Source organism: Triturus cristatus, chromosome 5_1, assembly GCF_964204655.1.
Source record: "Triturus cristatus chromosome 5_1, aTriCri1.1, whole genome shotgun sequence".
NCBI lineage: Eukaryota > Metazoa > Chordata > Amphibia > Caudata > Salamandridae > Triturus > Triturus cristatus.
The window spans coordinates 678,347,558-678,374,032 of NC_140587.1; the positions used below are offsets into that span (position 1 = coordinate 678,347,558).

Here is a 26,475-nt window from a genome sequence, read left to right on the forward strand (position 1 = left end):
GGGATGTCGTGTCTTGAGGGTGGTTGCAGGTTGGCGGGATGATGGAGAGGGCAACGCCGTGAGGCCGGTCTCACAATGCCCATTATCGGAATAGTGAATGAAGAATGTATTCATACAGCCAAATTGTGAGAGACTGCCCCCGAGTGGTCTTTCAGCTTAATGGCCCCCTGGCAGTGCAAATTGGTTATGCCACCAATAATTAACCCCAAACTGGTATGCTGCTTTGCCCCACCCAGGGCACCCTGTCCGGTAACCACCAAGGCAGACGTACCGCAATGACAACTGAAGGCAGAGTAAAACACAATTTCTGACCTAGGGCTGTTCGCGGCGACACATATATCGTGACGCCCAGTATTGCGCAAAACTAGAATCGGCATACGCGCGCGCTACATACCGCAAGGCAGTTCTAAGGAACACCTGACAATTGTGCCACTATAAGCCAGGACTCCTGTCCGGCGGCCACTTCCTTATGCACCACACCTTGCTAACTCGTGCAAACTTGAAAATTCAGCCTATTTCAAGCCCTCAAAACTAAAAGGATGGCTTGGACAGCTGGCAACAGTGATTTTAATGTCAATAGCATTAATCCATGCCTTCGGGGTCATCTCTACAATAGACAGACAGACTGTCCCAAGCGCCAGTGAGCAATTAAGTCACGGGCAGCGCACCGGCACCTACTTAGTCAAATTACACAGTAAACTTTGTGCTGTAATTTAGCCTAGTGGCCGCTGTGTAGTTTGCCGCTATGTAGTGGCCGCTATGTCATTGCATCCCTGTGATCAGTACAATTTGGGCAATCCACCTACAAGTTCATCTTATGGCTTAGTCAATGCTTCTATTTGCATCAGATAAATAAGCCACAAATCTGGCTCATTTGCGTAGCCAACCAAGAGCTAGCCGCCCCATCCATAGCTGCCAAGGTCTCAGTTTGCTATGTGTGACCTTTTCATCATACCAGTGCAACTATGAGGGACATTTAAAGACCTATGACTGATTTTTGTTTGGTTTGGGTGAGACCGAGTGTAACTCAAAGTGTACTACGGGGGCCATATCAACTGTTAGGCAACACATCCCTTGCCTCTGCGAGATGAGTCGTTAACCAACACTAAGCCAAGGGACTCGTGCAAAGTGTATACACTATTAGCCATCGTCCCCTCTTCACTGAGGCTGCCTAGACAAAGAATGGATAACACGCACCATTCCCATGGTCCTCCTGCTAGTACAAAGTAACGGCTCGACGCAGTGCAACCAGGAATCCAAGTCGCTACTTCTCAATCCTCCTGCTCACTGCTTTGTTTAGTACAGAGTTGTTTGGATGTGCCTGTGCAGCAGGGCAAGATGACCAACAATTCACTGTGAATGTGGTACCTACGTAGGGGAACATGAATGAATCCATGAAATATTTCCCACGGCATCTACATTCCACAAAAGCACCACTCCGACGCAACCTGACGCCTCCCAGGTCCAAGGTCATCACTGATGTAAAGTGAGAGAAAGGGACCCCTGCCAGTGCTGTATGCCGGTCCCCCTACTCAAGGCCTGTGCCCCTCCCTGCTGGCCAGGCCAAACCGGTCGCTGCCCATGCTTGAGCATTGATCTCCAACAACCACTCTGCACCAGTGAAATAGTTATGTGGCAGAAAAACCCATCCCACGGATGGGACAGCAACCCACTCGATTGATAAAGTGAACAAAACAACCCCAATCCATGATCAGTCACGTAAACAACCATGCCACCAAGGTGCGCCAAAACCCTTTGGTGCTACCGCCAAACAAATTTGATTCCAAGTCGGCAATGTTCTCCCCCTTGTGAAAAGGTTGCCTCTACCAAGGGGGGCCCAGCATGGCTGTGTCCTATGCCCTAAGCACGAGGCCAGCTACAGGCGGCCTCTATAACCTGGTAGTTTCCTGCAGCGCAGAAAACCATGGCAATGGAGTGGCAGATATTAATTAGGATGCATCGTGCTGTGCTCTGCCTAGTGAGGAGGCAGCTCTATTGTCAGCATGCACCGCGTAGCCTCAGGGAAGATAGTGCACGAAGCAAACCCCCCAGGGGCCCTGCCAGCCGCGTGATGACGCGCCCACAACCCAGCTCCTATTTTCAGTCTCCAAAGCGCAAATGGCACCGTGGCTGCAGGAAGACACTCCGGTGGAGATCAATTGGCCGCCTATGCTCGCGCAGGGGTATGCTGCCCAGGGAGGAGTTGGCTAACTTCGCACTATGAAACTTATGTGCCATTTGGGACGTCGGGCTGCGGTCCCACTCCAACCGGGTCACTTGTTAGTTTGTACACAGCAAAGCCTTAGCCTCTGCCCTGCAGCCTGAAATAACACCCTAAACTATCCCGTGGGTCGTGCTGCTGTCACAGAGAAGCGGACCTTTGCTGTGACTGGCCTGGGGAAAACTGCCTCTGACCATACGTGCGCTCCGATGTTCTGATCCTACAGGCACCCGGAGCTTGCACAATTTGCCCGGCCTCCCCCGGGAAAGGGACATAGCGCGCACCAATTATGCCCGCCCCTTCACCTCATCTGGCCCGCGGTTGCTTTGCCGAAACTGCCACCCTTGCCAACAGCAACCCCCCCCAGGTTCCTATCGCGCGACTCGAAACAGAAAGACTTTTTTTTTTTTTGCATATTTATATAGCACGAACTAGAACCGAAGGTATTGGAGCGAAAACAAACAGGACTGTACAAGCCCTCCATATTTATATAGCGCGATCTCGACCCGAAGGTATTGGAGCGCATAACATGCGCACCGTGTTTGCATTCCCATTCAAAAGGGGAGATCGGGTAAACACGGAGGGAGAAAATGACCCGCGCGAGGAAACAGCAAGATTTTCCCATTGTTGTATATTTATATAGCGCAAACTCCAACCAAAGGTATTGGAGCACTTAACGTGAGCACCGTGTTTACATTCACATTTGGGTAAACACGGAAGGATTAAATGATTTGCCCAAAAACGAGAACGTGGACGCGACCTCAAGGCTGGCACCCTGGTTACAAGCCCTGCTAACAACATCGTGGGTGCTTTGCTATTGGTGTTTTATCTAAAAAACGTTTTTATGCTTGCTACATTGTTGCTGCTATTTTTGTCATTTTAAATTGAATTGTACTCTGACTCCCTGGTCCACCGCAGCGTTAGGCTGATTGATGTGGAGGGAGTACAGAGCGCGTTCACTTCCTGGTGGTGCCATTATAGGGCGGCCATCTTAGGGGGTTGACGCTCCAGTCTTCTCTGAGCCTAATCTATTTAATCCACTGTTGCACCGCGCAGCGGGAGCGCCATAGACGCGCCGAAGAGGCGCCAAAGAGAAGCCAGTCTGCGCCAGTCCGCGACCGGTCGCTCCAGCTCCAGTCCCCATCCCCAGTTCCGCAGACATGGTAGGCAACCGTGTTATTTACAGTGCTCCTTTGCTGCATGCACTTCGTTCTACTACTAAAGCTGCCTGCCTACATTCGGTCTTGCCTATAAACCGTAAGGCCCGCTGCAAAACCTGTGACTGGAGTGTTTCACCTCCAGACTCAGGGAATCATTCCTTTACGCGCAAATGGAAGATGTGTCTCCTCAATTGCCGATCCCTGCCAAAACATCATATTGAACTAGCTATGTTGATAGAAGATCTTAAACCTGATGCCCTTTTTTTAACGGAGACTTGGCTTCAGCTAGATATCGATCCTACAATTGTATGGGCCACCCCCCAAGGCTATACCTGTAAACGTTTGGATCGTAAGACAGGTAGAGGGGGAGGACTGGCCATTATTTACAGGGACAATTTTAGATGTCGTGTCACCCCATCCTCTACGCCAGCCTGTGAGACTTTACACTTTACTCTTGAATTCTCCCCCTTAAACACTTTTTCTGGTATGTTAGTCTATCGACCACCTGGCGCCCTCAGCAATTTTATCACCAATATAACGGACACAGTTGCCGACTTAGTGTTGTCTTCAGCAAATTTTACTCTGCTAGGAGACCTGAACCTGCATTTGGATGTCCCACTTGACGCAGATGCCAATAGCCTTCGATCTAATCTGCAGGCTATGGACCTGCTACAGAAAGGCTTTCAACCGACGCATATCAGGGGCCATCTTCTAGATCACATTTACAGTAATCTAGAGAGCCTAACCGTGGAGACACCTATACCACTACCCTGGACCGATCACTTTTTGGTACCTTTTTCTTGGTCTACCGGCAGCTTTTCTATGTCACACTCCCACAATAAGCGCTGGGGAAGAAAATGGGCTTCACTTCCACTTGCTAAATGGAAACTAGCTCTCATTGATCAGCCAGCCCCGGAGGTGACTAACCCCGACACAGCCACTGTCAATTTTGACAATTGGATCTCCAGCACCCTCGATCTAGTCCTTCCAAAGGAATCTTTGCATCTAATAAATAGACCCAAAGTTGCTCCCTGGTACTCGCCTGCTCTCAGGTCTAGGAAACAACTCTGTCGCAAACTAGAGAGAGCCTGGAGACAAGAATATTCTCAATCTAAAAAAGTGGAGTACCGAGCTGCTATAAAGCTCTACAAAAGTGAAATTAAATCTGCCCAAGCTCAGTTTTATGAATCAAAAATTTGTTTAGCTGCCAATTCTCCTAAGGAAATTTTTAAAATTGCTAAATCCTTAATCACTCCCCCTCCCCCTGAGCGTCAGTCACTTGACGGCGCAAAAACCCGTTGCAATAACTTAGCAATTTTCTTCTCCCAGAAGATTTCAACTATCTATTCCTCTTTCTCCATAGCTGGTGGGAACTTGGAGCCTACCACCACAATGGACCCCGACACGATGACTTCTTGCCTGTTGGACAAATTCCCCCTTTTAGACTCCTCCTTATTGGATGGAATAATCCCTAAAGTCACCTCGGGTTCCCCTAACGACCCAGCACCTCCTCAGACTCTTATCAAAGTAATCGACGTCATCCGTCCTGCCATCCTGGATGTCCTCAATGCTTCCATTGCTTCGAATTCTGTCCCAGTCCAATGGAAGTGTGCGATGGTTAGGGCACTTCTGAAAAAACCCACCTTAGATCAGAACAATTTGGCCAACTTTCGCCCTATCTCCCTACTTCCTTGGATGAGCAAACTTCTTGAGAGACACATTAATAACATCTTAGTGGACTATTTAGAATCTAATAGCCTACTATGTGTCTCTCAGACGGGTTTCCGCCCTCAGCATGGAACTGAAACTGCCCTTATAGCAGTAACAGAAGAGACTAGAGCGGTGCTGGACCAGGGAGGAAAAGCAGCCATCATACTACTCGACCTCAGTGCCGCGTTCGACACTGTCAACCATGCCATCCTATTACATCGTTTGAAAGGCATGGGTGTGTCGGGCGCGCCCCTGGAATGGCTGACTTCCTTCCTGGATGAGCGTTTTTTTCAGGTGTTCGAGGGTGAGACGATCTCGGCCAAGCAACCACTCAGTTGTGGGGTTCCGCAGGGTTCGTCCCTGAGCCCCACTCTTTTTAATGTTTATATGCAACCTCTAGCAAATATAGTTCAGCCCTTTGGTGTGCGTATCGTCACCTACGCAGACGACACCCAACTGGTGGTCTCTTTGGACCACTCGGAGGGGTCATCTAACACCCTGGGTCTGTGTCTAGAGGCTGTTGCTGAGTGGATGCATGCGTCTTGTCTTAAACTTAACGGGGAGAAGACGGAGATCATGTTATTAGGTAATTCCTTACCGAACACTTTGGCCTCTATTTGGCCTACATGCCTTGGCACTCCTCCCCTCCCTAAGCCCCAGATAAAGAGCCTTGGAATCTGGCTTGACAGGGCGCTTGATTTCTCGGTCCAAGCCACCAAGACTGCCTCAACTTGTGCTGGGTTAATGAAAATGCTCCGCAAGGTCCTTCCTCTGCTCCCTTTCCAGGCGAGGAGAGTCATGGTTCAGGCCCTGATTCTCTCTCGCCTGGATTACGGGAACGCCTTATATTTGGGCGCCCCTGTAGCGGTGACCAAAAGGCTCCAAGTCACCCAAAACTGTGCCGCCCGGCTATTGTTTAATATTCCTCGTTGGCAATCAGCTAAGAAAGCCCTTAAGGAGCTTCATTGGCTCCCAATGACTGCCAGAGCTCAGTTTAAGGCGATGTGCATAGTGCACAAATCTTTTCATCGAACAGGCCCTGCCATCTTGTTCCCCTTTGTAGTGCCTTACGTCCCTTCCAGAGCCCTTCGTTCCGGCTCACTGCACTTAGCAACTCCAACAAAGGTTATCAAAGCCCGTTGGGGCGGTCGCTCTTTCTCACACTCTGCCGCCAAACTATGGAATTCCCTTCCTGTGAGTATTAGACAGATCAACAATAGGATGGCATTCAGGAAAGTCCTAAAAACCCATTTGTTTGCGAAAGCGTGCTAATGTACCTTGGAGCTCGTCATAGTAATTGCTGAAGCGCGACGAGGCCTCCGGGTAGTTACGCGCTATATAAATATAATTTTTCATTTCATTTCATATTTATATAGCGCGGTCTCGACCCGCAGGTATTGGAGCGCTGTGCATGAGCACTGTGTTTACATTCACATTCGTCTAAACACGGAAGGATTAAATGGTTTGCCAAGAATCAAGAACGTGGACACGACCTCGAGGCTCGCACCCTGGTTATAAGCCCTGCATATTTATATGGCGCGATCTCGCCCGAAGGTGTTGGAGCGCTTGCATGAGCACCGTGTTTACCTTCACATTCAGGTAAACACGGAGGGATTAAATGATTTGCCCAGAATTGAGGACATGGACGCGACCTCGAAGCTCGCACCCTGGTTTCAAGCCCTGCATATTTAAATATAGTGCGATCTAGACCCGAAGGTATTGGAGCGCTGAACATGGGCACTGTGTTTACCTTCACATTCCCAAGCGGTCTCCCATCCAAGAACTACCCAGGCCCGACCCTGCTTAGCTTCCGAGGTCGGCGAGATCGGGCGCATCAAAGAGGCCTCGCCCTGATAAAAGGAAGCTCCGAAGCGAATAGCTAAGGAAATACCTCGCGAGGAGCAGGATTTTGGTTACGATGCTGGGACAGATGACACTCCTTTGCCAATGAAGGTGCAAGAACGAGCCTCGAACCACAGGCAGCAGCGGTGCATGGCAATGCACCTACAGTGGAGCTGTGCGCTGGGATCGGATGCGTGCCTCAGTAGCGTCCTTTACCCGGATCCGGCGAAGCCCTGTTTTCTGTGCCGACCAACCCCACCCTTGGGTGCAGCATGACCCTTCTCCGGAGCGCCGGAGGCCGTGAGCCTGAGGCTCATCGTAAGTGAATATTTCACCGTGCTGCATGCTCAGCTGTCCAGTGTCCGTGGCCGCCCGAGCCCCACACATTAAAAACGGGCGGTCTCAACCACGAGGCCCTGGAGAGCCAGCGTGAGCACCGATGACCCCAAGGAATGATCACCACACCCGCCGCCCTACAGATAACGCAAACCATAAACTAAGGCCTCCACAGCGGCAGCAAACCAGCCTGCGACCCTGCACTCCTCGATGGTGTCCCAACGAGCTGCATGCTGGCCTACGCTAGGTCCAGCGCCATGTCCGGTTGGGGGGGGTTTGCGACTCTCTCCACGAACACTGGCTTTTCCCCCCGCCGAGCCCGTGCCCGCCCCAGTTGCAATGCACGTCGCACGCCCCGCACCAAGCCCCTGTCACCATAATACAGACCGCCAGGCCAAAAGCCCACCTGGGGTCACGCACGAGGCTCGCGCCTCCCCCGCCCGTGGCAGTCAAGGCCACGTACAACCTGGTGCTGCCCAGGGACAGGGCCGGGCGGAGGTAGCAAGCAGGACTCACCGTTCTAAATGGAGGCAACGACGAAACGACGACGAGCGACCCTCCGGTGTGCGAGGAGGGATGCGGCGTGCGAGGCAAACAAGAGGTCGCCGGCATGGTGGGGTAGGGCTCCCCCCACGCACAGAGGAGCCCCAGAAGTGACGCCCCTCGCGTCACTTCCGGGCAGGAAAGAGGAGGGGGACACCGGCCGGAGTCCCTGCCCCCCAGAAGGGGGAGGCGGGGAGGGGTGACCGGTGCCCAGGCGACACTAGGGCGCCGACCGCTCTAGTGGCCCCCTGCGGGGGCCGCGGTCAGCGGCATTCATCCCACTTAAAGTCCTGCCCTAGCTAACGCAGCAAAAGAATGAAGGTTGATAACGTTGTTAAAGTATAATTTACAAATTAACAATTGTGTGCTAAGTGATTGGTGGGGATAGGACAGAGAGCTGACAAGGAAGATGGATGCTGACTGCAACAACCATTTTGCAATCGAGGCCTACATTATTCATGTTAAAATAAACACACTTTCTAAAACTCTAGAATTCATTAGGCTGACCACACCCTGTAATGGAATTATGCATTTTCATAAAAATCACTTTACCAACCTCACTGTAGAGGAAAAGCCTCAACGCTTACATAGCTGTCATATTTCCCAGACTAGGCCAGTCCCATGTTTTTAATTAGAACTCTGAGACTGCTACTCTTGGTTTTATACTGGGTTAAATAAGACTATAAGTCCCATAATTCTAATTTTTTTTTAAATAACAAGACTGGTTTAACTAGTCACTCGTGGAATTCAGAAATGTGTTAGCAATGCACTTTAGGTTTTAGGGACATTGGCAAAAAATGGCCTGTTTAGGACGCCAGATTGCTATTAGTGAAAGCGCAGTTACTTCCTATCATATTTAGCTAAGAAAGGGGGAATTCTGATTTACTGCCATACCTACTGTAGCTATACATTAACTATTATGTATGTCGATGCGTCTGACAACGTGTGACAAACATAACTTCCGGTTCCTTCAAAACAAGGGCCCACGCGCCGGCAGCCAGCTTTTCTTCGCAGACAAGGAGGGGTGAAGTCTTCCCAATGTTGACAAGCGCTCAGCTGCCGGAAGTGCGTACTTCATGTCCCGCCCCCTCTCCCTGGTGACGCCGCGCGGCCATTGGCTGAGGCTTGTAAACAGAGTGGTGGCGCCCGCCTCCTCCCCAGGGTTATGTTTTTCATCTCGACCGTGAGAGCTGAGGTACAGGGGGTGCCGATGCTGGAGCCCTGTCCCCGGTCATGGCCTGACAGGCTTACGTCTCGACGGAGTTACAGGTAACGTGAAGCGGCCAGGCAATCCAGGGAAAAGGTAACTACAATGGTGTCATCCGATATTTTTTATGCGGGGGAGGCATGGGACTGGAGTTTCCTCTCTTCCCTAGAGCAGGACAGCTGTCCTTTGATTGTGTTCCGCCACTTAGCCGATCTTTCGTTGGGAAAGTAACTGTCTTGCTATCGCAATTTTGCACATTGTCACTTAGTACAAGTGAATTGGAACTGGCGAACCCTGCGGCGAGAGAAGATGCGTTTTTAGGACATGTTATTCATGGAGGTGGGGTGCAGAGCCGGTGTTGTGGAGTTATTGAGCCTCAGCAGGCGGACGACGGTGCTGCCAGACAGCTTCCACCTGGCTGCGCTCCAGACTTGTATAATGTGCTTTCTTCTAAGCCCTGCCCTTAGCTCAGTGTTTGTAATGCAGGGCCATCTACGCTTGTGTTTTTTATGTCTGTGGCTGTCGTTAGCGCTGTCTTCGGGGTCTGCTGCCGGTGGTCTATACTGTCTCTGTCTCAAGTTTTTACTGTCTGTGTCCCAAAGGCCCATCTTCTTGTTCCAGAAATTTGACAAATAACCGTCCGTACTGCTGCGGGGGCCATTTTGGTAGCTGGTACCTGTAACCGTGTAACTTTAAGAGACATTGTATTGTAATGCATGGGCAACATAGATCATTGTGCACGTCGTGTCCATAATAGTCCAACAGCCCAGTCCTCACCATGTTGGTATTTTGTGGCAAAGCATTACCAGAACCTGTCCCTCCGGGCTCCCACTATAAAACAGAGGTGTCGGTAAGATCAACTTTACAGCTACACATGAGTGAAGACAACGGCGAAAACGCAACATTACCTTTCCATTTTTTCCGCATTGATACACTGAAAATCTAGTTTGAGAGCCACAGGGACCACTTTATACCTTGCGCACTGAAAAACCTGTTGCATATTGGTGAGGTTGAAATTATGCCAAAAGGGCAAACCGGGTGAAAGCAACTATTGTGTAACTGCTGTGACGAGAGTTATGTTGCCACTCACCTCGCACCTTCTATTCCTTAGACCCTTTTACGTTGACATTATTCCTTCTCTGTCTCACTCCTTCAGCCCTGTACAGAATCTCTTCAGCGACGTGATGCACCTTTAGTTACCAAGCGCTTTATAAATAAATACATATAACAGTAAATGTCAGTAATTAACAATAAATATAACACAACAAATAAACTTATGTCCCCAGGGAAGTGGACGAAGGTCTGAGTGGGTGGGAAGGCTACACGGAACATAGAAGAGATTCTCCAGTATCCTCAACATGATGCGTGGACTGATGTTGGGCCCACTCAGATAGACCACGGGTGGTGATATTAGGCATCAGCGTCCTTTGCTATTGCACGGGTGGGGGAGGAGAGGGGGAGACAACAGTGGGCGTTTAAACCTGTGTTTAACTGACTGTAAAGAATAAGTGTAATGTATCTGAGCAAATTGTTGAATAAACAGAATAAAAAAATAAAAAAAACGTATGCCCACCACATTGCTAAAGGTCCTCTCTTCGTATCACTGGGCTTTAGTGCAAAGGTTGTTCAGCATAAGTCTTTAATGGCAAGGTAGTTTCTAGCTTTTCAAAATAAGCACTGGGTGAATGGTTTCCATTTAAATTAATGTATATGGAGTTGTCATAGGTGGGTAGCTAAAACTCTGGCGTCAGTCTGACCCGCCTGGATTTGCTTTGGTTACAACTGCGTTAATGGATGGGTTAACACCCTCAGTGCTGTTCAGAATTTGACTTCTTCGATGCCTTCTTGAATCTAAGGCAGTCACCACCTTGAAATTGTTTCACTATTCGTTATTTATGCTATTATACAATGCAAGTGTTTTCAGATAACTATTGCGCTGTATACTGAGGAAAGCTTTTGGACATTTAAATGTGAGTATACATTTATCAGTAAAATAAATGTGGCAGAACACCCATTGCAGCTTAATTTATACAGTAAAACCAAACTAAAAATGGATAAATACAGAAAAAGTGAACAAAAAATAAATGTGGCTAAATACAGATGGAACTGTCAAAAAATAAATACAATAACACCGGGAGTCCTAATCATAAGGTATCAATGTCATCCATGTCCAGAAGTAAAATAACTTCTCTACATCAAGTCTATTCAGCTCTACAATATCCTTGGGTATTTAAGGTGTCTGTGTACACCCGTAGCACAAACGTTCAATCGCATCCTTGTTAAACTTCTTCCTCTTGCTCCATTTAGCTTAATGCCCTTTTTTCTTGCAAAGTTTGCAGAAGGCACCCACAGCTGGAAACCCTTACAGATTGGCCACCTGCCCTTTCTCACCGCACCAGTAACACACACCCTTGAAATTGTTACCAGACCTTCCTACTTTTACATTCATGATGTCCATCATTATTGCTTTCTGTCCAGTTTGACCACTTTCAGCACTTGTCACTCCTACCTCTTTGATCATCTTCTTGTGTCTAAATTCATCAGTGCGCGCACGCAAATGTAACATTTTCTTTGACGTTAATAGTTCCTTGTTCAGAGAGGAATAGATTATTAACCACTACTCCTCACACACGTTATCACTATTACATTTTATTTTAATTTGTCTCTAATCCTCTCCTGGAGTGTCGGTCCAAACTTGCATTTTGAAACTGGCATCTTAAACGTGGTTACATGTTCTTTATCCATCTCCCCATCTCTTCTTGCAGGCTTTAAAGAGGTACATTTTGAGTATAGTGAGTGGTTGTATGACAGAACAACACATACCTAAACCACACATCTCTTAACAACACAGTTTGAACAACGACATGGTCATTACCACATGTTCCTTTAGCATGCAAGTTGTTACAGCGACTTGCCTTAGGGAAGCTCTGGACTTTGGAATAGTATAATTCTCTATTCCAACTGCAGTCTGTGTATCGCTAGGGAAGGTGTTGACTTAAAATCCAACACAAGTCCAACACTGTGTTTCATAAAGCAAGTCATTGTAACGACCTACGTGCTAAAGGAATGCATGGTAAAGACACAATAGTTGTTCAGACTGCGTTGTAAAGGCACTGCGTGGTTCAGACTGCATGGTAAATGATGCTTCCCATAGTGCATGCGTTCAGCAAAAAGTGTTTGGCTTTAACAGACACATTTCGTACTCACTCAAGTCGTAGTCCCATCAGAATCTTATTTTGGCAAGTTAAATGTATTTGCTCCCTCAGGACCCAGACAAGGTTTACCTCTGTGTCCAAATGCGTGTCTCAAACACCATTGCATAAAGTGTGAAAATATATTTAAACGTGCTCCATTTGATATCAGGCTCTCCAGGATCCAAAAGAAACGAACATTAGCAAAGCAATAGGTCTTGCATTTTCGAGAGTTTAAGCTATTCGCATTGTAAATGACAATGCCTTTTATTTATCTGTTTTGATGATTAACCCATAAATAAAAGGCATTGTCATTTACAATGCCATTAGCACAAACTCTTGTGTATGCAAGACCTATTTCATTTCAAAGAAGCGGCAACCATTGTCCTGGGCTGCTTGGAAAGTGAAAGCGCGCATGGCCCGCTCAATGTTGCAGGAAAGCATGTTGTGCCTGCAGTGGGAGAAGCTCGTTAAAGAAAATAGTGCTTACAGACTAAATAAGAAATACCATGTAACAACAGAAGTAAAAGGGCCAGTCCTCATGGGAGATTACAAATGAAGACAAGGCGGTACTAAGGAGGGACTAACAAGCCTATTAGCGAATTGGAAGCCAGCTTTTACAATGGACAATGACACAAGCCAATGGAAAATATGGGCGGAGAGAGGGTGGAGCTTCAGGCCCATACTCGAATACACCATGCGCTGCCCAGGCCCGACCTAATAATGACAGCGCTGTGACGTTTTGCATGGTGCCCAAAAGTTATGTATGCACCCACCTAAATTAATGTCAATATTCCTGAAACAGAAACCAGCTCCACCACTGTTACAAGAAACTGGAAAGATACATTCTTAATGCCAGAGCTAATATAACATGTGCTGGTGCTCAAATGCCAAAGTCATTCTACAAAATCACCTAACCAGTGAAGCAAATGTAGGTTAGACAAACCCACTTTAAGTGAAACACACAGTAAACAACCCACCAAGTGGATGATGACATGGACTTCATTGCGCTCAGATTATCACACTTTTTAAGTGCTTTCCAGACCTCTGCTATACAAACAGCAACGCCTGAGAGTTCTTTGTAGGCCGTTTCTTTACAAGTAATCAGAGGCGTAGCCCTGCAATACACTAGCAGACATACACTTCCTGGTTACTGGTTACGTTCCTGTCATGTAACAGTGTCCACTGCTGTCTGGGAGGTGCACTGAGGCACGCAAGTGCTGGGTTCCATATGCTGTGAGGTCACCTTGCAGAATCTTCAGTTTGTGCATGACTAAGACCAATCGCAAGACTAATCAGCACCAGTACAGGACTAGGCCTCACCCACTTCAAAACAGGAGCCTGACTTTTAAAGTGAGGAAACAAGTACACAGCTGATAAGTAGTTTTCACAGCAGTCTCTTCTCAAGACACAAGGGTGTAAGGGTCTTCTGTCCAAGAAATCCTCTAAGTCACTCATGCTACCGGAAAAGAAAAATCCTCCTAAAAGGTGCCAATCCACGTAAGGAGAGATAATGTCCTCTTCGACAGTGATGGAAGGTAAAAGGAGCCAGGCGAGGAAAAGAGCAATAAATTAAGATTCTACTAAAGAGGAGAAGTGGGACACTGCAAGTGGTCACCTTATCAGGTTTTCACACATCTGCCTCTCTTTCATGAGATGCATTAGACAGGCAATGCCTGCACTTAGAGGTGCTACACATGCAGAGTTTTCTCAACTTTTCTCCTTTTTTTGGTGATCTTTCTTGCTTTGTTTGAAAAGTTCATTAGCATTCTGTTGTAGTTGACCGAGTCTTCAAACCCCTCTAGCTGTTTTTCTTTATTCTAGAGCCCTATAGTGCCATAGGTTCTAAGTAAGCATCATGCCTGGATAACAAAATGGGTAAGCTGATTTCCTTATATCCTTATGGTATGTAGCTGTTTTAGCTTGTGTTCTTTATAGTCCTGGCATTTGTTGCACGTGTCTTTATTATGGATTGGTACATGACTTAAAAATATCTGACAACATTTTGAAATTGTTCAGGTTACGAAAAGTAAGTCTGAAATCATACAAATGACAAAAAGTAAATCTTATGTAACCTTTATGGGTATTTGCCTGAAATAAACAAAATTCACTGATTAATTTGACTGTTGAAAATACACTGATCATTAAGAATACAAGCTGCAAAAATGATCTCACACACAATTTATAATTCTAGTGAGTAACCAAGTTCATTACTTATTTATGTATCCTTTTACATTTTATCTTGTGAATCTCCTACAAATAAATAACCTCCTGACTACATAGATCAGTTGGCATGATACTTTCATCCAGTATCCCATCCCACTCTTGGAAGGTCATGGACATTGATCCCAGAGGCACCACACGGAGGATCCCTGTGAGATCTAATCTCTGGACAGATCTCTATCTGGGTCTTCTTCTGAAAAAACTGCTGTAAAAATTGACATGAATATTTTCTATCACACCATTGTTTACATTTTGCCTTTTGGGCACTTAAATATTTTGACTGAGCACAGTTTTTCGCATCAGATAAACAGCCCAGCCCCAATCAGGGCGTTACACGCTGTAGCACAACATCAGTGCATCACATTTTAAATTCTCTGCTGTCTGTGGCAGGTTCTAGCTCCTGATCAGTGTCATTGCTCATGGCCTGGTAGGAGCCAGTCACAGATCCATCTTGTCTAAAAGGTGTTCCACAATTTCTCAACCTACTGTAGTAGGCCTTAGTCTACACAGCTTGTCTCCCGGTAGCACACAGCGCCCTCTCTCACAACAGGCTCTATTCTTTATGAATTACTTCCTGTGCTAGAAGTGATTGCACACTTCCACACACATTATACACCCCCTCACATGAGGGGCCATATTTAGCAAATTATATCTACATCCACTGTTAGCATATTTGCAGTCAGTAAATCTGTCTACCGTCAACACAAAGTACAGGAAATCTGTCTTTTCTGCGTGGTCACACCAGATTGTGGGGTGTTTGCTGGACCCTATATTTCTGCTGATTTTAGACCTCTGTGCACTTTACCCCTGTTAATGAGTGATACGGTACCTGTGCTCCCCCTTTTAACATAGTCAAATTGGCATACTCCAAATTGGTATATTTAACTTGCCTATAAGTCCCTAGTATATAGTAGAACATATACTCAGAACTTGGAAGTTAAATGCCACTAGTGGACCGTAGCCAATATTATACCACCCACTATACTAGCAGTGCAAGCATGGCTTGAGGCCTACCATTGTAGCCGGACTATGGTAGTTTAAGCACTGCAATTTGACTTGTCAAAAAAACTCTTTGACAGGTCTATACTCCCCCTCCCCCCCCCCCACCCCCCACTAAAAAAAATGATCCAGTTTCTTATCTTGGTGTTCAGTGGTGGGATCCCAGGCTTCTGTTTTGCTGTATCATTACTGGTTTAATTTAAGATCAAATCAAAAATTGCTTCTGTACTTTACATCCAAATTGACTTTATTTTTTTTTTTAAATGGCTTCAGATTTTTTAATGGTTTATTTTTTCTAAATTCCATTCCTATCCTCCATTTTTGCACCTGTGATGTTTGAAACAATGGAAGTGGATCTGAGCAGGACTGCGAGCCTCAGCATGGCAGATCTGAGGAGTATGTGCAAGGAGAGAGAGCTGAGGTTAGTGAAGGAGTCTTAGAAAGGGGACTACCAGATTGCTCTCTGATCTTGAGAGCAAGTGCATATGCTTCAGTCCACCCACAGGAGGGGGCAGAGGAATTAGCCAAAATACAGCTACATTTTGTTTTTTGGGGGGGGGGAAAGTGGGACAAAAGTGTGGAAGAAAAACGCACCTGTTTTTCCCCCATGCAAATGGCATCAATGAAGGGTTTCCAGCACTAAAATCACCACCTTCCCAGCTTTCAGGAACGGGCAGACAAACATTTTCTACACAGTTTTGGCATTTTACTGGGACATAGCCTATTTGTCCTATTTTTTGTGCTTTCAACCTCCTTCCAGTTAGTGGTAAAAATAGGTGTGAAACCAATAGTAAGAAAACATTGGGGGTTCCACGCAAGCCACACCTCCCTGGGCTCCCCCAAGTGTCTAGTTTTCAGAAATGTTTGTTTTTTGTACAAATAGTCCCTGGTGCCTAGTGGGCTTTTTGCCCCCCCACTCATGGGGGAGGGCAGACCAGGGGCTATTGCATTACCGTTTCCCAAGGAGAGGCAGAAAGACATCGGTCCCCATTTATGGGGGTGGTGGCATGACCATGCCCATTGTGGGCGGCCCCATCCCTCTTTTATAAAAAAACAAAAAAATCCCTGGTGTCTAGTAGGCCTCACTATCTGCCCTCAAGTGGGATAGAAAGACTGTCCCATCATTGTTTGAGGGAGTGGGGGCATTGGCATGCCCATTTTGGGCTGCCTCCACCCCTACGTATTAAAACAAAACATAATCCCTGGAGCCTAGTGGGCTTTCTGCCGCCCCTGGGGGTCGGATCGGGTGCCCCATCAGTCCCCTGGGGAAGGGGGGGGGGGCAGAAAGACTTTCTTCAAAATTTCATTTGAGTGGGGGCTTGGTCTTGCCCATTGTGGGCAATCCCCACTCCTCTTTCATAATTGAAGAAAAAAAAACCTGGTGTTTGGTGGGTTTTCTGCCCCTTTCTGTGGGGCAAATTGTGGGTATTAATCCCCGTCTGACCCCCAAGGTGGGCCGAAAGATTGTCCCATTCGTATTTTAGGGAGGTGAGGGCATAGTAATGCCCATTGTGGGCAGCCCCCACCCAACGTATTCAAGAAGCACATAATCCCCGGTGCTTAATGGGCTTTCCTCTCCCCCAGGGGTCAAAAAGACTGTCTAATTTGTGTTTGGGTGGGTGTGGGCACTGGCATGCCCATTTTGGGCAGCCCCCACCTCTACGAATTAAAAGAAAAATCCCTGGTATCTAGTGGGCTTTCTCCTCCCCCCTCTTCCGGGGGGGGGGGGCAGATCAGGTGCTATTGCCTCCATCTGCCTCCTGGGGGGAAGGGCAGAAAGACTGTCTAAGTTTTTGGGGGGTGGGGGCATTGGCATGCCCATTCGGGGCAGCCCCCACCTCTCAGCTACGAAAGAAATAGTCCCTGGCTTTCTGCCCCGACCCGGGGTGGGGGGGGGACAGAAACACTAATTTAATCCAAGAACGTTGGGGGGAGCAAAAGCCCTTGCCTAAGAGATCCTTCCCTGGTGTCTAGTGGGAGGATCTCTGCTTGGGGATCACCCTCTTGCAGCGATCCCCAAGCAGAGATCCACTGGGGAGGAGTTCCATTGGAAAGGGCTGATTCTCCCCATTCCAATGATACCTCTCCTGTCTGCCTTGGTGCTCGAGGCTGAGATAGCCTTGCATGCACCAAAACATTGAAAGTGAAATGAGTAGAAGAACTCATTTCATTTTCGTTTTCAGTGAAATTACGTCCGCGCGCCGTGCACGCTGATCTTCATTTCACTAAAAACCCAGAACAGCCTCAGGAGCTAGAGAAGCTGTTCCCCAGCTCCTGAAGTTGTTTTGGAAAAAAGGAAATCTCTCTGGTGCTTGCCCTAGAGGGATTTCCTGTGTCATGGGCGCGGATGGCCGGGAGAAGTCCGAAGCACACGAGCACCGTTGCGTTGGGCGGCTCCCAGCTGTCCAACGCACCAAAGGGGTTAAATTCTACTAGTGGACTGCAGCTCCTAGTGTGCCATTTACTACAGTGGATGTGAAAACATGGGGTCAGGCTTAACATTTTAGCTTGGCTATAGCAGTCCAAACATTGCAATTTACCCTGTCAAACCCTTTTGTCAGGTCAAAACCTCTCTATTAAGAATAATTAAGTCCAATTTCTTACACCAAGTAGAAAGTTCTGTGTGTTAGATTATATGGGGTTACATTTTTACAGCCCTTAAGCTCATGTGCTTTGTGCAAACTTGAAACATTTATTTAAGAAGTTGGAATTGTAGTATCTAAACTCAATAAAAGTAAACACATTGCTGTAAAATTAAATGCCTTATTGTTTAATTTTGCTTGCAGCAGAGTCATGAGCAGTTTTAATTTTCTCTGCCGGCCAGATTTGATGAACCATATCCTGTTAACATCCATGTGTGCAATGTTATTAAGCTTCTCGGAGATAACATTTTTTTAAAATTGTAAAACTCTATTTTATATTCCTTTCTGCTCTCTCAAGGGCATGACAACACATTTTCGATCTATATACAACTGGAAGATCAGATCTTCGAATTGCAGCATAATCAGCTCAGCCTTTTATCGTTCAGGGATTCATAACATTTGTGCCATTAAGCTCTGACATTGTAAAACCTGTCAAAGAAGAAGATAAATTCCGTTTGGTTACCAAATAAAATAATTGTTCAACCAATCATCTCAAATATACCGCAAACAATTCATATCAATCATACAAAAACCTATATTTGCAATGACACAAGACAACCGCTCACTAATAATGGAATGCCATCTATGTTTTTTAAACAAAATGTTGGAACCATTAAAAAATGTTCATTATACAGAATTCATAAATCTTCATATTATGAAAAACATATATCACTATACAATTTCATGTATTACATAGACAGCATATCAATTAATCAAGAGGGAGATGCAAAAATTAATCAAGTATCAAAAACAAATATTATATCACAATTATAAATCCTACAAAAAGTACATACACTATATCCACGTATTAAAAACAATAAAAATGTATAGTCTAAAAGAAAGATAAAACAAAAGAAGAAGACAGAGACAGACAGCAAATATGACAGTACACTTATTAGTGGTTCGTGGACTTATCCAGGTAAAAAAAACTCAAATGCCAGACATGCATGCAGTCCAAGTGTTTTTATCACAATGACTGGCTGGGACACAGGATTTAGTTTATCCCAAGTGTTGACGCGTTTCGGTGGTGTTCGCAGAGTAATGGCAATCTTTATTGTTAGAAATTGGATTTTTGGTCGGCTAGGGCATGTGCCAAAGTTAGGCAGAAATCACCACTCTAGTCAGGATAAGGGCGTTACACTCCTAAAATAACCCCTGCTCACCCCCTTGGTAGCTTGGCATGAGCAGTCAGGCTTATCTTAGAGGCAGTGTGTAAAGCATTTGCACATAACCAACAGTAATACAGTGTAAGTCCTACAAAATCACACCACACCAGTTTAGAAAATATCCAATATTTTATATACTTAAGACCAAAATGATAAAAATCCACAATACAGTACTTAAAAATCTTCAGTTATCAAAATATGCTTGATATACAGTTCCTTGAAGTTCGGGGCTATCACGGCGTCGTGACCAAACAAATCCAAACAGTTCTAGCTGACCGCGGCGTCGCAGGCCAGCTATGGTGTCGGAAAGTGCCTCGCAAACAGTACCTTTTAGAAAAGCGTCGGCGACCTCTCTTTGAGCTTCCGAAAGCACTGCATCCGCAGGCGTCTGTTCCGGAGGTCGGTGCATGAGTCGTCTGGGCCCTTGAAGTCACACGTGTTGCCAATCGATCTCCTCTCTGTTGGAGTCAGGAGCGCTGGCATCGGCATGCGTCGGGTGCTGCGTTGCAAAGTGCATCGGTGCGGCGTGAGGTGCCGTCAGGTCGCGGTACGAGCAGGAGTCGAAGGCAACGGCGTCCGTATGCCAAGGCTGCGGTGTGGGATAAGAGCGGTGCGTCGTGTAACTTTACAAGTGGTGCCCTTGAACCATGGTGCAAGCAGCGTCGTCGTCGTGGAGGCCAAGGCGTCGTCGTGAAGCGAGGCGGTGCGAAGTGCGGTGCCCACAGGTCGCGGTGCGAGCAGCGGCTCGGTGGTGGCGTCCGCAGACGTCATTGGTGAGACCAGGGTCGCGGTGCGGCTTTGCAGCGGTGCCGTCTGCGATGCCTTCAGGACACGGAGTCGGCAGCGGCGTCGTAGACGGCGTCGGGTTGCTTTTCCTTCTGTTGCAGCACAAAAGACCCAGTCCCCAGTGCTGAGGGCAGAAGAGCTTGAAGGCTTTGCTGTTCCTGAGACTTCTAGAACAGGGGGCAAGCTTTACCTCAAGCCTTTGGAAAAACTCAAAAAAGTAGATTGTAGAAAGTTCAGTCTAGTCCTTTCGCTGCCCAAGACAGAAACAGCCACTGCAGGCCAACTCAGCAAAGCACACAGCAATGTGGTAGTTCCTCCTCACAGCTTCTCCAGCTCTTCTTCTTGGCAGTCTTCTTGGTCCAAAAGAGTTCTAAAGTTCAGGGGTCTGGGCCCCAATATTTATATCCCAACATCCTTTTGATCTCTTAGGCATAGAGTGTCTGTGCCCAGCCATAACCAGTTTGGCCTTCTCTGGTGTGACTTCCTGGCAGGTGGTGGAGACGGCATTGTCAGAGGCAGACCAGGCCCTTTGAGGTGCAAGGAAAACTCCCTCCCCCTTCCCCCATTGCAGCCCAGGTCTATTCAGCCTTTTCCTGACCCACCTAGACTATCTGGAGCCACTCCTGCTCCCCAGCCTTCTGTCATCCAAAACCCAGACAGGCAATCCACATTCCAGCAGAGGCACACAGGATGACTGAGCAAGAAAATACCTACTTTCTAAAAGTGGTATTTTCCAATACAGAATGTAAAACTCACCTTCACCAAAAGATACATCTTTAGATTCTGAGTTCAGGCATACTAGACTTTTTTTTCTTACCTAATTCCCCAGGGCCAGTTATGTTATAAGATGTTATAAACAAACTTCCCATTCCGTCCTATGGGGAACAGGTAGCTTGTAGTAGCGAAAAACGAAATGGGCCATAATTCGCTACCTGGACATGCCACACACACCAGGGCATGTTCTACCTTTCACATACAATGCACCCTGCCCACAGGGGTACCTTGGGTCTACCTTAGGAGTGGCTGACATGTAAGAAAAGGGATAGTTAAAGACTGGCAAGTGTGTGCACTGGCCAAGTCGATATGGCAGTTACAAACTGCGCGCAGACTCTGCATTGGAAGGTCTGAGTTACCTTTTCAGGGCTACACACGTGGGTGGCACACTCAGTGCTGCAGGTCCACTTGTAGCATTTGGTTTACAGGCCCTGGCACACTCAGTGCACTTTACTAGGGACTAACAAGTAAATCAAACATCCAATCATGGAAGCACCAATCCATAACACAATTTACCACAGGAGCACTTGCACTTTACCACCGATCAGTAGTGAGTAAAGTTCGCAGAAACACTAAGCCAGCACAAACAGAGTCAAGAACCGGGAGGTCAGAAAGCAAAAACTCAGGGGAAACATGCCAAAAGATGCATAGTCAAGCATTTATCAAGACAAATATAATGTGCCTCCCCTTTTAGAATCTTCAAATCAATACCAAAGTAACTGTGGCGAGTATCGTAAAGGCATAAATAGTCCTTGTAGGAAAAAGGGTCCACCGTTTACTATAGGGATACCATAATTCCAATTGAAAAAATCCCGTTGTGAATGTTCTATTCAATTGTACCGAAGCCTTTTTTTACAAATTAGAATCGTAATTAGTGCCTGGCTGCAGCACTAAATATTCCACCTAATATGTATCCAGTATGAAGAACATCGCTATGTTCACTAAGGACTGGATTGGGAACCAATACACCGCCCTAGCGAATTTTGTCATTCCTGCCACCATGCGGAACATAATGAATGAGTGAGCATGACTAATGCAGTTGCAACTTGGGGAGAGCTTCCATTCCCTTCAATAGAATTAAAAGGATATATATATATTCTAATAACGCTGTAATACTCAATGGACAAAGTTACTGTGGTAATAGCAAGCAATGGCAGACCCCAAGCCTGTGTTTGCTGGAATGCTCCATTGATGAAAAAAGATGATGATGTAGTTTTTCATTAGAAAACTTCAGGACAGAATTGCAGTTACTTATGAAGGACCTCTGTAGCCCATGACACTTAGTTATAATTCCTTCAGTAGTTTTTAACAGAAGTGACTAGCATAGATCTGAACATATTGTTAGCAGAAAAAGATATCACAACAAGGTGGTCCAAGGAACAGGGGAGTACCTGCAGAAAATATTTTTATAACTACACAAGCATCTTAAACATGAGGTCCTTTTTGTGGTCTAGTTGAGAGAGACTACTCACCAACTTTTCATGAAGCCATACCACTTGAATTTGGTATCAACACAAATCATACTAGCAGAATTGGAAGGGGCTTAGCAGTCATCCATTGAAAATGACTAAAACTATCCCTCATTGGAAACGTTAGCATGGACAACTGAGAATCCTTCCTTTTATTAAATAGACCACCACTCAGCAATGCAAAATGTAAGGATTTCTTACTAGATACAGTGACAAAGGCTAATGTTAACCACACTAATCTATAGTTTCTAGGGGACCCCAACATATTGTTTGACAAGAAGAATCTAACTGTCATGACCAACACTAATGCTTTCAACTCCCCAACATATTGTTTCTGGCCCAACTCGCTTTGCTGGACACACTATGGATGTTATTTTTGCACCCCTAAGACAGGCCTTAGTGACAAGCTGCTGCACATAATCTGGAATGACTGCAACATCTTTACCTTCAACTTCAATACATGCACAATAAATTTATACACACATTGGAAAAACCGGAACCTTAAAAAACTCAGCTACCAACTTTGACGAACCAAAATAAATATGCGACCTTAAGATACACACTACTTCTACAACTGGATCTCCACTGCATTGGACAACCAGATACCAGTAAAGATCATATATAGGTGTAACCACAAAAATAAATCCATATGGATTAATGACCTCATCAAAAGAACAATGCAAGTGGATAAAATCAAAAGATGAAAAATATATACATGGTTAATTTCAATAAAGAGACACTAGTGGGAACTACAACTAACCAAGCATGTGGCAGCCATAATCATGCTGAGATGAAGGTAGTTTGGGCAGGCTTCTGTTCTGTGAACAAATACGTCATAGCACTTGATGATGGGGATATATGCTGCACAACCGCTTTATATTATATTTAGTGTAACCGATAAATGAAAATAAATGGAGGAATTTCCAATACTTTATTATTCTTTTTTACCATTGGCTTTTTTTACATTAAATACTTAGACTGAAAAGCAAACGCCTATATTGTATAATTTTCTAGTGCCATTATCGATATGCTAAAAGATAATTTTGAAACCCGAAAATTCTTTTCTCTTTTTTAGCAAAGAATTTTAGTAAGTATGAAAACAAAGTGCCCTTCAATTTCAAGACTGGTGGCATAGAAGTCCAATGCTTTTTTTTCTCTTCCATTTCTTGTTCTTTGGATATTTTTTTGTGAGGAAACACCCTTTTAGCAGGGTCAACCTGACTGTTTGCCCCACACTTTTTGCTAGATTGAGTGCTGGTTTACTGACGCTGGGGCGCTGATGTCCAGCACCCAGCGTATGTGCTCTGACTTCCTGAAAACATGTAGAATTAGCTAATTCCGATTGCCTTATTTAACATGCCTGTAAATCCCTGGTATATGATACTATGGGAACCCAGGACTTGTATGCTTAAGTGTCATTTGTGAACTGCAGACCCTATTGTGCCACCACTGAAGTGGTATTAGAAGGCATTTCTTCAGGCCTGTCCCTGCAGTCTGATTGTGCAGTTTTAAAACTGGATTTCAACCTGGCAAAATACAACTTTTGCCAGGTCAAAACCTTCCTTTTAAAAGTCACCTTTAAGGTAGGCTCTATTGCCCATATGGCATGGTACTTGTAAAACTAAAGTGCACATGTCCAATTTGTTATCTCCTGACAGTGAAACATCTCCAAAGAAATGTTTCGCTATGTCAAGGCTGGCTCTCCCAGAGAAAGTACTGGCTTACTTTAGAACACCTTATAATGTATAACCTCGATTTGATATGCCTGTCCCTGTCATTGTGTAAGTAGCTGAAGTGGCACCAAGCCCAGTGTGGGGTTCTGGGGGGGGGGGGGTCTGTCCCAGAACTTGTTTTACAGGGAGAGTTCCTTATTTCCATAGATGCCCATAGCTCTGACCCAGCGTAAAAGATGTTGCCATGTTGGATTTTGGCAGAGCAGGGCACTGTGATACTGTGTAGCGCCACAACACCAGAAAACAATGTCAAAGTGGGTAGAAGTGCCCCTGCAAACTCTTTCATGTTGGTTCGGAAGTCACTCCCCACTCACAAACTAGTGCCAGACATAAAATTGGCACCCATGGCTACCTCCCTCAGAACACTGTTGGACTTGTGGAAAACTGAAACAGGACTGCACCTGCTGAACCAAAGGACTGGAACTCAGAAGAAGGAGTGAACCTGCTGTTTTACCTGTTGGTAAAACCACCTAAGACTGGCCTGCTTCCACTTGAACCCAGGAGTGAAGAGTGGGCTCCAAGGGTTAGTTGGTTAGTCTCCTGTTAAGCCCCAGAACAAAAGGTACAAGAAACCTGCAATAAAGAGCCCAGCTGACAAGTTCCAACTAGATTTGCCCTGGGCCCTGCTGGTGGCTTCTGGGGGAAAGAGGCCTAACTCACAAGGTGGAGCCAAAAAGGTCCTTGACCTGTGGCTGGTGTTAGAGTCTACGGTCTACTCTCTTGCCCTCAAAACTGCAAAAGCGGATACTTGGAAACATTTCAAAACTTTTTGAGAAGGAACCAGCAGTTACCACCAGACTGCTGACGTCGGATCACCGCTGGCGACTAATTAGCTGATTTTCCCCGCTGTAAGCAGTTTGACTTCCAGAAAAGTTTTTAAGTCCGAAAGCAGAGGTATTCCACCAATGCCGACATCGAGGAGCAGCCAACTGCCAACTAGCCCTTCCTGGGCACAGACTTTGGACTCTCCCAGCTCTGAAACTTTCCGTCAATACTGCAACCTGACTCTTTGATGACCTAGTCAACAAGACTCTTCCCCCCCCCCCCCCCCCCCCAAAAAAAATGGCTAAGTCAGAAGGTAAACTTTCCAGCGGGTCGAACCTAATCCCAATATCCGACCCACGGGCTGTTATGGTCTGCCTTAACTTTAGACTTTTTTCCGGTCTAGTTTGGGCAGATACCTGTGGTTGACACTTGGGGCTTTTTAGCAATAGAAAACTCTGCAACTCCTAAAAATCATATCTCCAGTTCCATAAATCTGTTTTTTGTTGTTTGGTGTCTGTTTGCTCAATAAAATGTATAATACTTTTATAAATTAGAGTCAGGATCTTATTGTGTTGTATCTTTAACTTACTACTTTGTACTGATAATTTGTTTACACTTGTTTCCTTTAAATTAAGCCTGACTTCTCTGTGCCACAGCTACCAGGACTAAGCTAAGCTTTAAATTAAAGTAAACCAGACTGAACCTCATATGGAATAGTGACATTATTACTTGGTGAGATCTTACAACCACCCCAAATAATAATCTACTTAATCACAATTTTCTTTTTGTCAATCTAGTTTATTTGAACTGTCTCTTTGGGTTACTGTAATTCATAGAAAACAGTACCTTATTTTTGTCCCAATTAGATCCTATTTTTCTATGATGTGCGTTACATACACCTATCCTACTCACATTGTTGTGTTAAAATTAATTGCACTGTTTGTTTTTATGCTAAAGTTTTTATTGTGAGTATATGGGCACCATGTTTAGGATGCAGCATAATTTGTTTGTTTTTCTCCTTTGCATTTTGCTTGTAATAAAGAATAAAATAGGAATGTAACAATCGCACCAGCATTCCATGGGCAGAACTGCTGGCTTCGCCAATACGTCAGTTAATGAAAAGCTTTCTGGAATTTATCACATCACCCAAACAATGCTTACTGCCTCAAAAGACACCTCAAGGGTTAAATACATCCAGTAACATTTTTACTTCTTTCCACAGTGAGGATCTGAACTCTTTTTTTTTTTTTTTCACAATTGCTGCTTTCACAAAATGTTTCTTCACTGTAACCATTTTAACTAAGATTATGCAGACTAAATACTTTAATCTCCTTCTTCTCAAACTTGTTCAAATATTATTCATTAGTTAATCCTATTTCTTCCAGTCTGCTTAGATATGTTCTTGAGCTTCCAATTCACTCTGCATGTATGTAATGATATGTGTGTAGCACAAACCTAGCTGTGAAGCAATGGAACACCATACACTACATAAGGGGTTGGGAAACGATCTACATTTAGGCACCGGGAGATTGTCATTTGTCCAGAATCACACAACGTTGAATTTAGCGCAGAAGCTCCAGGTTTCAAAAGCAGCAGCTTGAGCCACTAGGTCACTTCTCCTTCTGAAAATATCAGATGATAGCCACCCCCTCGAACATGCTGTGCAATAAATTGTAAACAAGCACTGTCAATGCAAATAGGTCTGGAG

The 26,475-nt window shown here is 45.6% G+C and overlaps 1 protein-coding gene across 7 annotated transcripts in view; it reads left to right on the forward strand.

The window, feature by feature from the left end:
• The first annotated feature begins 8,908 nt into the window (after positions 1 to 8,908).
• Positions 8,909 to 26,475, forward strand: part of PCMTD1 (protein-L-isoaspartate (D-aspartate) O-methyltransferase domain containing 1) — a 327,051-nt gene continuing 309,484 nt past the window's right edge. For 2 of the 7 annotated variants that reach the window (XM_085605645.1, XM_085605641.1), the window contains exon 1: positions 8,912 to 9,081. The gene's annotated coding sequence lies outside the window, so the exon portion shown is untranslated. Of the gene's footprint in view, positions 9,116 to 26,475 lie in introns of all 7 variants that reach the window. The other 5 variants (XM_085605646.1, XM_085605642.1, XM_085605644.1 and 2 more) reach the window with 4 other exon arrangements.